Genomic DNA, 9,511 nt, shown 5'->3' on the forward strand with positions numbered 1-9,511 from the left:
ATGAACCCATTTTGGAATAATGACAATGCATGAAATTCAGCCTTCTAAGACCCCAAAGTTATGTGTTATTACCATTTAAGATTTTCCTGGGCATTGAGGCCTTTTAAAAAATATGGAATGGAAGGATAAGAGAATAAAATGCAAAGTCTGATTTTTATCAATAGTCTGAGAACTCTGAGTTGCTGCAGCCTTTTGCAAGAGTGAATCATTGCTTGCAGCTAAAGAGACTTTCCCTGTCTGTAAATGAAAGATTGTTTTTTTAAAAAAACCATATTCAAATATCAAACACCGATACTATATGATGTGCCAGATACAGTAATAACATTGAGAACTGATGGACTCTAAAGTATAATTAAAAGGTGAATAAAAGAGAAGTCGGCTATAAGTGATACAGCTTTGGGCAAAATATTGTAAACATTAATGACAGGCTACAGAGTCCTGTGGCACCTTATAGAGTAAGAGATGTATTGGAGCATAAGCTTTCGTGGGTGAATACCCACTTTTCAGACTGCAATACGTCTTAATCTATAAGGTGCCACAGGACTCTTTCTCGCTTTTTACAGGTCCAGACTAACACGGCTACCCCTCTGATTAAAGACAGGGTTTACCTCATGGGATATCTTGTTACTGTTTGCAATCAAGCATGCTTATACTTTTGAGTTAGTGAAATACACCTGTGCTGAAGGAGGCAGTAAATAAAAGGAACTGAAGCCACACAGTGTGTTTATAAGGACACTTGACCACAGAGTGGAATAAACAGAAATGTAACTTTTTTTATTAATAATACACAGACTCTGCTCAGCCATACATACCAAAATCCCACCATTGTTGTTAAAACAAGGAGCACAGAAATGGAAGATTGATACAACTGTTCTGGCCTGCTGGGAAACAACAGTTCTTGAAGTGACTTTGCATTGTATAATGGCCTGTGGAAACAAGTTTAAAGAGCTTTAGAGAATATGGACTTTGCATAAGCTATATGAACTTTAAACTAGATATTCAGAAGCTAGCAGTGTTGATGGACAGACTGCAACTTGAGCAAGCATAACTGCAAAACTGGCTAAGGAATGCTTTGAAAAGGGGACCTTGGAAGTTGCTGACTGGAGTAAGCCAGTTGGTGTTCAAGGTATGTCCCAAAATGGCTGACCCAACAGTTATGGCCTAAATTGTCTTACACAAGATGGTGTGACGAGATCTATTTTATAAAAAGACTGGAAAATTCCAGTCCCAGTAGCAAGCACTCAAAAGGTGATGTCTCATTCCCTGATTGGATGATGAGAGAGGATGACTCTTATTTTGGCTGGACATTCTGAATCATCTGAAGAAGGATGAGTCACCATCTGATTGGTTCATGCTAGCATATCCAAGAAAAGGAAGAAACTTGGATCATTCAGCAGAAATGGGATAAAGTGGCCTGTCACCTTCAGCATATCACTTCAAAAAGCCAAAGACACCTGAAAAGAAGACTGAGGTCAAGCACCAGCAACCTGGAAGTCCTCCAGGTGACATCAAGCACCTATATCGGGTAGGCATGTTTAAGTGTCTCTATTTTTCAGCAATTCAGGCTGCTCGCTAGTGCACTGGCAAAATATTATAGTTATGTCCATCCTTCATTGCATTTGTGTTTGCAGTGTGAATGATAACTGAGCTGAAAGCTGATGGCTGAGCAAGGAGCTGGTGATCAGTAACACAGACTTTCTCTTGAGTGAAAATTCAAATCTGTCAAATGACCAGTTCCTGAAACTGGGTATCTAATTAGTAAGGGAGTGTAACTTGCTTCCATATATATATTAGATTGTCACATAGTTATAGTGTGGCTTTGTTTTATAACAGGTTCCAGTCCAGATTGCTGTACAGCAGCTTTAAACCTGAATAAGTTACTGTTGTTAACTAGGATTATACAACATTGTACGTGTCTATCATAGTTAATGTTTTCACACTGCCTTACAAATTCTAGGTGTATATAGACACAATAAAACCAACTGTGCAAGCTTTTTGAACTGCGCTTAGCCTGTTCAGTTTGTCATAAATGTAGGAGCTTGTTAGATAGTTAGGTGTGTTAGTCATATTCTGGGTCTAAAATCATTCATCAGGAAATAGGTAACAAGGGTGGACTAGTATAGATCCATTGGAAAGGACGCTGTAGTGAATTGGCATGTAAGGAACTGACCAGATTGTACTGTGATCTAGCTTTGGATTCTTTTTCCTCTGTTTTAGCAATAGCAGAGTTGATAACTAATTAGAGAAAGCGAGGCTCTTATTCTGAGGGACTCTTTGTCAAAAATCTAAACAGTCACCTTCCCAAGATATTAAGTGTTAGTTTTTATTGTGGTTGTGTGATTTGGTTCTGAAAACCAGAAATGATTGTCAACCAATTTTCTATTTGTATTAGCCAAATCACTGTCCATTTTTGACTTCTTAGATACAATAGTATGAGTTGCTGTTGTTAAGGCTGGTTAATAAATCTTTATAAAATTAAATTCAACTCTTGAGTCCTTTCCTTTAATTAACAAATTAAAATTAAAAGAGCCCTAAGAAAGGTGGTATGGGTAATCAGTTACACAGTTGCTTAATGCAGGTTGGTTTTAGACCCTATCTTTCATGTACAAAGAATCTGCAGAAAGACCAGTGTACCACTCAAGGCTCACTTATACTCTATTTTGAGCATTTCAGTGGGGCTTCATTGAAAGATGGACTTTGTGCTGAGCCTCTGTACAGGGAGAAATTTCACCTTACAGAATATATAGCGCCTGATTCATCCCTACATTACTCCAGTTTTCTGTGTGTTTAACTAATGGTGTTACGCTAGCTTAAAGCTGGAGTAATGTAGGTTTGAAGCAAGTCTCTGTGGGCCCAAATAGCTCATCCCTTATCATAATACTTTCCAGGGACTTAAGTCTGCCAATGTAACTCTGGTGTGTAAACATGCATAACTCTTCAAATCACATTGTAGATAATACCAGCAAGCAATTCATGGTGCCTCTGGGCATGTGGTGAATGGCAAAAGAGGAGCTGGGGTATGGTCCTCTCTCCAGTCTCACAGAGCAGGACTAATGAACAAGGAGTAGCAGACTGTATGCCATCAAAGAATGCGGTAGCAAGCATGTTCTCCCTCAATGCAAGATGGGGCAGGGAGGCAGAATTCCCAGTCTAAGCCTTGTAATAATGATCACTGCCTTATATCTCTTTTCAGTACAATTTGGAAGCTCAGGACCAGATTTGGCAGGATGCTTTGACTGTAAAACCACTTTATCCATGCAGTTCAACTTGCTTTACAAGTGTTGTGCATCACTGGAGCAGCATGAATCAGCTGGGATAAACTGCTGAACCTGGTCCTCTGATTTTGTATTCAAAAGTTTTCAGGTACAGGAAATAAAACAAAAATTGGGACACACTTGCTATTTAGAGGATGGTGAATTAATTTAAACACCTAGGGCTATATTTATAGGTACTTGCCAGCTGCTTTGTGTCTGATTTGAGCATTACAGACAATTTGGAAGTCATGGCTCCTATGGATGCATCCAGGGACAGAATTTGGTTTTAATCATGTATGTTTGTGAAGAGTCAGTCATGTAATGGAAGCAAAAAAACTCTGTTACCAAAGGGACAGTCTTATGGTGGAGAGTTTTATGAGCAAATTATACACCACTCTTTGGTCTTGAATTCTCCTGTCCTCCCTAAATTGGGGTGTAACTTCCGTGAAGTTAATAGGGTTATACCAGCACAAAAAAAGTGAAAGGAAATCTGGATCCTTTGAATGTTGCACTGACCTATAAATAGAGCTGGGGAAAGTTTTGGGAAAATAGTTTATTCAACAGTAGTGCAGTTTTGGTTGACCTGAAACGATATGTAAATTTGACACAAACAGTTTTGGCCAGTCACAGAACAGTCAGAGGAGGAAGTATTGGTGATAGTGCCGTTTCCCTGCTATTTATATCCTTTAGCCCAGTGGTTCAGAGACTCATTTGGGTTGTGGAGGGATCCCAGTTCAAATCCCTGATCTATAACAACCCTGAAAGAGAATCTTCAATTTACTGAAAATTCCAAAAAGTTTTAGATCAGCCCAAACTGATTTTTTTCCAAATTTGTTAACTGCCACTGAACTTGAAAAATCAGTTATTCGCCTAGCTCTATTTGTAAGTTTAGACTCTAAGATCTTATTATTTCCTTAATTTACACTGTAAAATCTTGGTCTTTCACAGAACAAACAAAGTAAAGTAAAACAGCGATACTATTACCTGACAGGTATACTACAAAATACAACCCTGTAAACTCAGTGCCATTCCTTATCCTTTCCCACCAGGAACATGATTTCATTATTCAAGAAGTACTTTAACACCACTCTAACTATTGTGTTCTTTTTTTGTTGCTAGGAAGTCTTGCAAATAACAATTATACCGGTTCACATGCCAAATAATTCCTGTAATGAGACTTTTATTCCTCACACTAAAAGTTTAAAATGTGACTGAGCTTTGAAATGAAACTTCAGCCAGAGAAGTATACTCTATCAAAAAATCCTGGGGCCAGTTTTTCCCCTCCCACACAAAGAAAATTGTTCCAAGACTTAAACAAAACATACTGCTATCAGTTGTTCGCATCCCTAATATATTCTTTTAATGCAGACAGCTTTTTGAATTGCATTAAAAACCACAGGATTGGAGTTGTCATGAGCTGCATTTTATCAGCACAAATGAGGGGGTTTTGCCATATAAATTAGAATGATTATTTCAACTCATGCTGTGATAGCGCTAAAGAGAATGAGTGCACATATATTATGCAAAAAGGAAAAAAAAAAGAACTAGTTCAAAAGTACCCTGTAATGATGTCTTGTAGTTTTCAGGTATACATCTGAGCATTAGTATAGTCTTCAAAATTGTTTTCTGGTATTCTGAGGAAGTAAAATATAGTTGGGAAACTAGGTAATACATTACTTGGAGCAAATATCCATGTGGTTTCATTTTTTATTGTAAGCTATTTATATTTGTGAGGTGAGGTAGTTTTGCTGAGCCTAAAACAAAGAAAAAGAAGCAATTAAACATTTTCTATGAGGAGGATTCATTTATGTACAAACCCACAACCAAAACAATTACCATGAAGAGGAAAATATTTCCAAAGATGACTTCAGGAAGAAAAAGAGCAGAGGTTCACAATCATGCATGCATGTTACTCATACTACATTTAGCATTATAAATATGTACTTCCAGGATCTCTTTCCCACTTTGGGGCAAATTATTCACTCATATGTGCTTTTAATGCCAAAGATGTTCTCTTTCCTCCTGTGGATACTCACAGACATTCACAGATTTTGTGAGTCCTGCTCATTAATGAGTGGAAACAGTCTTTCTTCTACAGAGAACAAATCTCCCTGGCTTATTTTCCACCTTCCAAATACCCTTTTGCCTCTCACCTCTCAATGGAGGACATTCCTAAAGTTGAAACTCATGAAGTTTCTTCTGCCTGATAGAGGACATTCTTACAGAGCGGAGAATATTTTCTACTATTGAAACAAGGTGTTTGCTGTGTAATGACTATCTATGTACTGGAGTGCGTTGGGAACTATTTGAAAAACTTTTTTTTTTGGGTGGGGGGTTAAAAAGTGGAGCTATGTAAGGAAAGTTTTCTCAGGTCCTGGTTGGAATTACTGGTCAAAACCACAGATGATCTATTAGTTAGGGTACTCAACTAGGATGTTGAAAATCCAACTTCAAATCCCTGATCTGGAACAGAGAGTTGACCCTGGGTCTTATACATCCCAGGAGAGTCCTAATCACTTGGTTATAGAGTCAGTTTCCCTCTCTGGAACATTGAATATTTCATTGTTTATATGAAGTGGAAGAGCTGTAACAGGAGAGAGGGAGACTATGCATGAGGGATTCACAAGTTTTGTGGAGCAGACAGAATCATAGAATATCTGGGTTAGAAGGGACCTCAGAAGGTGATCTAGTCCAACCCCTTGGTCAAAGCAGGATCAATCTCCAGACAGATATTTACCCCAGTTCCCTAAATGCCTTCCCCCCCTCAAGGCTTGAGCTCATAACCCTGGGTTTAGTAGGCTAATGCTCAAACCCCTGAGCTATCCCTCCCCTCCAGAGGGCATATGAATGATTACAAAAGAGGAACAATGACGTTGAGGCTATGCAGATGAGGAGAGTGACTGTGTCTCCACAGTGATAGTAATTCCTTTATGTCTAACATAGCCAGAGCCATGGGCTAGGGCTGGGCAGAGACATTTGATTGTTCCCTGTCATGTCAGTCACTGGAGGCGATGGGTTAATAATGTTTCCTTGTGTGTGCCCTGAAAGAGGCAGCACTAAAGGCTCCCACCTCAATCTCTGCTCTGAGTGTGATGATATGGATAGGCTAATAAGGTTGCACAGACAGTCCTAATTCTGGCATTTCCTAACTTCTAAGTGCTTCATTTGCAACTAACATTATTTTAACTATTTTCCTGTGTACTTTCCTTCATTTTTAAAAATGCACACTGACACACCAGAAAGTCCCTCGTGGAATTAGATTGACACCTACACAGGTTTTCAACAGGGTTGGACTCCTTAGATCCATAGCCCATATTCTGCTGCTTGAGATAAGAGAGTACTGATAGCAATAGCAGGTTGTCATATTCTATTAAGAGCACAACAAAAGAGACACGAGATATAAATTTTGCCGATGCATTTCATGGACACTTGTTGGCAGCAGAGGAATGTTGAGATGTGGGTATCTTGGGTTCCATTCAGGGGACTGTAGGGGAGTGTTCTCTAGGGGTAACGGAACATTCTGCCCTTGTTCCTCCTTTCAACTTCTGTCCCTTCTTCCAGTCTGTCCTTGTCCCATATCTCTTCTTCACCCATCTCATTGTCCTAATCTGTTCCTTCTGTTGCCTGATCTGTTGACTGTATGTGGATTATATTAGCTGAAGCTACCAAATATTCAACCTGAGGCTGATTAACCATTTGGGTTGAATTTCCCAAGATGGGCAAGTTCTGGAAAGCTATCAACAGTGGAAAAAAGAATGTTACAATGCTAAGTGTCAGGCAAATTTAACCATTGATGAAGCTACTAGTTCTGCATATTATATAGGTGTCAGCTTTGTAATTTTCCATATAGATAGTATTATGCCATTGTTCAGTGAAAGACAACTAAGCAATGTAAACTGAATGTGCAGCCATGCAGAAAAATGATGGATCAGTATTATCACTTCCCATACTCACAGGCACATTTACAAGTAAAAGTTTGTTTCCAAACCCAAGTTAGCTCACTCTGCTGAAAGAGCATTTCTACTTTGACAAGTGACTGTACATAAGGGGAAAGGAGAGTGATATGGGAAATCACAGAGGTTTACAAAATAATGAATGATTTAATTAAAAAAAAAAGGATGAGGCTGAGCTCTTCATCCTGTCCAGAAAATTAAAAAAAAAAAAAAAACAAGGGGCCTTTCAAATAAATTAACCACTAACCAATTTAAAGTGAATGAAGGGAAACATTTCATTATACAGTCTAAATCCATTTTGTGGAATTTGCTTCCACACAAAAGAATTGAGACAAACAGGTGAGTGGGACTGAAAACAAAACTGACTGTATACATGAAGAAGTTCAACATAAACCAACCTGTCATGAAAATGTTTCAAGGGAAAGCTATCCACATGCTTTGTTCATAGCTTTATGGGGGAGAGGTGACAGGAAGGAACATTTCTCCCACAAGAAATGTAGGAAGCAATAAAAGTTTGGCAGGGCTAGCAAACAGGACAGCAATAATGATAAATCATTTTGACTAAAAAATAAGACCAAATTTCAGTATTTATTATTAGCTATAGCTTTACCACAGCAAATATTTCTCAGGATGCTCCCTCCTATTTTAAAGCATTGCACAACTGGATGGATACTTGCTATGTTCCTTTGCAGCATCAGACATAAGTTGAGAAAAAGGGACAGGATTTTAATTCCCAAGTCTGCCTGTGGAGGTCTCTTTGTACATTGGCAAAAACATATTATATAGATGCCTTCAGTTCCCTGTGGATAATCAATAATTCTTATGTTTTCTTTATGACTTTATTCTCCTGCTTCTAAAGTTCTTCCAACATTCATTACCATTTTAATTTGCACAAGGCATTTCCTACCTGATGGCTATCAGTCTCTTTGGCATCATTCACCAGTAGGAAGCAAAAATCTTCCATTTCAGAGACAGCATCTTTCATTTCTGATATTTTGGTCTGATCCTGCAGGCTGACTCTACCATCTACATAGAGTGCCATTGACATCCGTGTGGCTCAGTGTTGATGCAGGGATCTGCCTCCTCACAGCTTCTTATGGGATCAAGGCCTTCTTGTTGAACTTCTCCTATTGTTGGGGGGTCAAACCTAGCATATAGTTTTAGAGTCTGGTATAATGGCAAAGAAGAAAATAATCCCATTAATGCTCTTTTGGGCTCTTCACAGGCTGCTTAGCTCAGTGACAGTCTTTTTATTCAGATTTCACCTCATCTTTATAAAGTTGTCACAGAGCAATTCTGTCGCTACCTGGTGAACTGCACTGGCTGGTCAGTTCAGATGGCTTCACACAGCACACACACCCCTCTGTTTATCTGTCACCAAGGTATGTATTTCTTCTTCTCTTACCCTGCAATCAAGAGAAAGCTTCCCTGCAGCCCTCACACTCCACCCTAGGCTCACCCTCTGAGCTTCCTTCTGAACTTGCCTTTGCTGCCTGTTTCCTCCCCTTATATTCTCCCCAATTACCTTGTTAGCCCTGTGATTGTCACCCAGGTGTTCACAATCCCCCAACATAAAGTTGTACAATTGTCCTCAGTTGGGTTTGCAGCCTTCCTCAGACTGCAGCAATGTCAGTGATCAGGGTGCTGCTGATAGTGCCCTGTCACAAAAGTGTTTTCTGCATTGTTCTGCTGACCTAAGTCCAGAAGTTGGGTAAGGAGATGGTTCTTCACCAGTGAAGAAGTATCATGCTGCAATGGCTTAATAAATAGATATTTTAGGAAATAGATTAGGAGCCAGGTCTGTAAGTGGATGAGTCACCCCTTTCTCTTCACATACATATTGCTTTTCCTTTGAACCCAGACAAATCCCTGAAGTGGCTGTAAGGTGGGAAACTGAGTCATGAGTCCACCCAAATATAGACTTTTAGTTATAAATTTTCAAACAGAATTATTGTCACTTACAGTTTATGAACATATATTTAGGCCAGGCATGATGGTCGTCTCAGTTTCTGGTCTGGTCCTCTCATCCTTTATTTCTTTTATTTTCTGGTCTGGTATTTCTCCAACTTGGGGCCCCGGTGTGATGCTACAAGATTGAATATGAGCATTTATGTTATTGCCACTGTTACACAATTGCAACAAATCTTGTACAAAGTAATCATGTAAGGTGTCAATGGAAAAGTTATGATTTGCTAAACAAGTATATCATGTTTAAATCTATGTATCATCGCTGCATCTGCAGTTATGAATATTGGTTGTGTATCTGTACCTCAAATGTATTTATTCCTGGGGTAACACCCACAA

General features: G+C 39.0%; 1 long non-coding RNA gene across 1 annotated transcript; it reads right to left on the reverse strand.

Annotated features, from left to right (window-relative positions):
• Positions 1-868: 868 nt before the first annotated feature.
• On the reverse strand, positions 869-8,669 carry LOC120399102. The gene is made up of 3 exons (XR_005594961.1): positions 8,115-8,669; positions 4,814-4,888; positions 869-926 (listed from the first exon to the last, which is right to left on the reverse strand). It is a non-coding gene; the product is annotated as an uncharacterized LOC120399102 (long non-coding RNA).
• Positions 8,670-9,511: the final 842 nt, after the last annotated feature.

Source organism: Mauremys reevesii, linkage group 2, assembly GCF_016161935.1.
Source record: "Mauremys reevesii isolate NIE-2019 linkage group 2, ASM1616193v1, whole genome shotgun sequence".
In the NCBI taxonomy this organism is placed as follows: domain Eukaryota; kingdom Metazoa; phylum Chordata; order Testudines; family Geoemydidae; genus Mauremys; species Mauremys reevesii.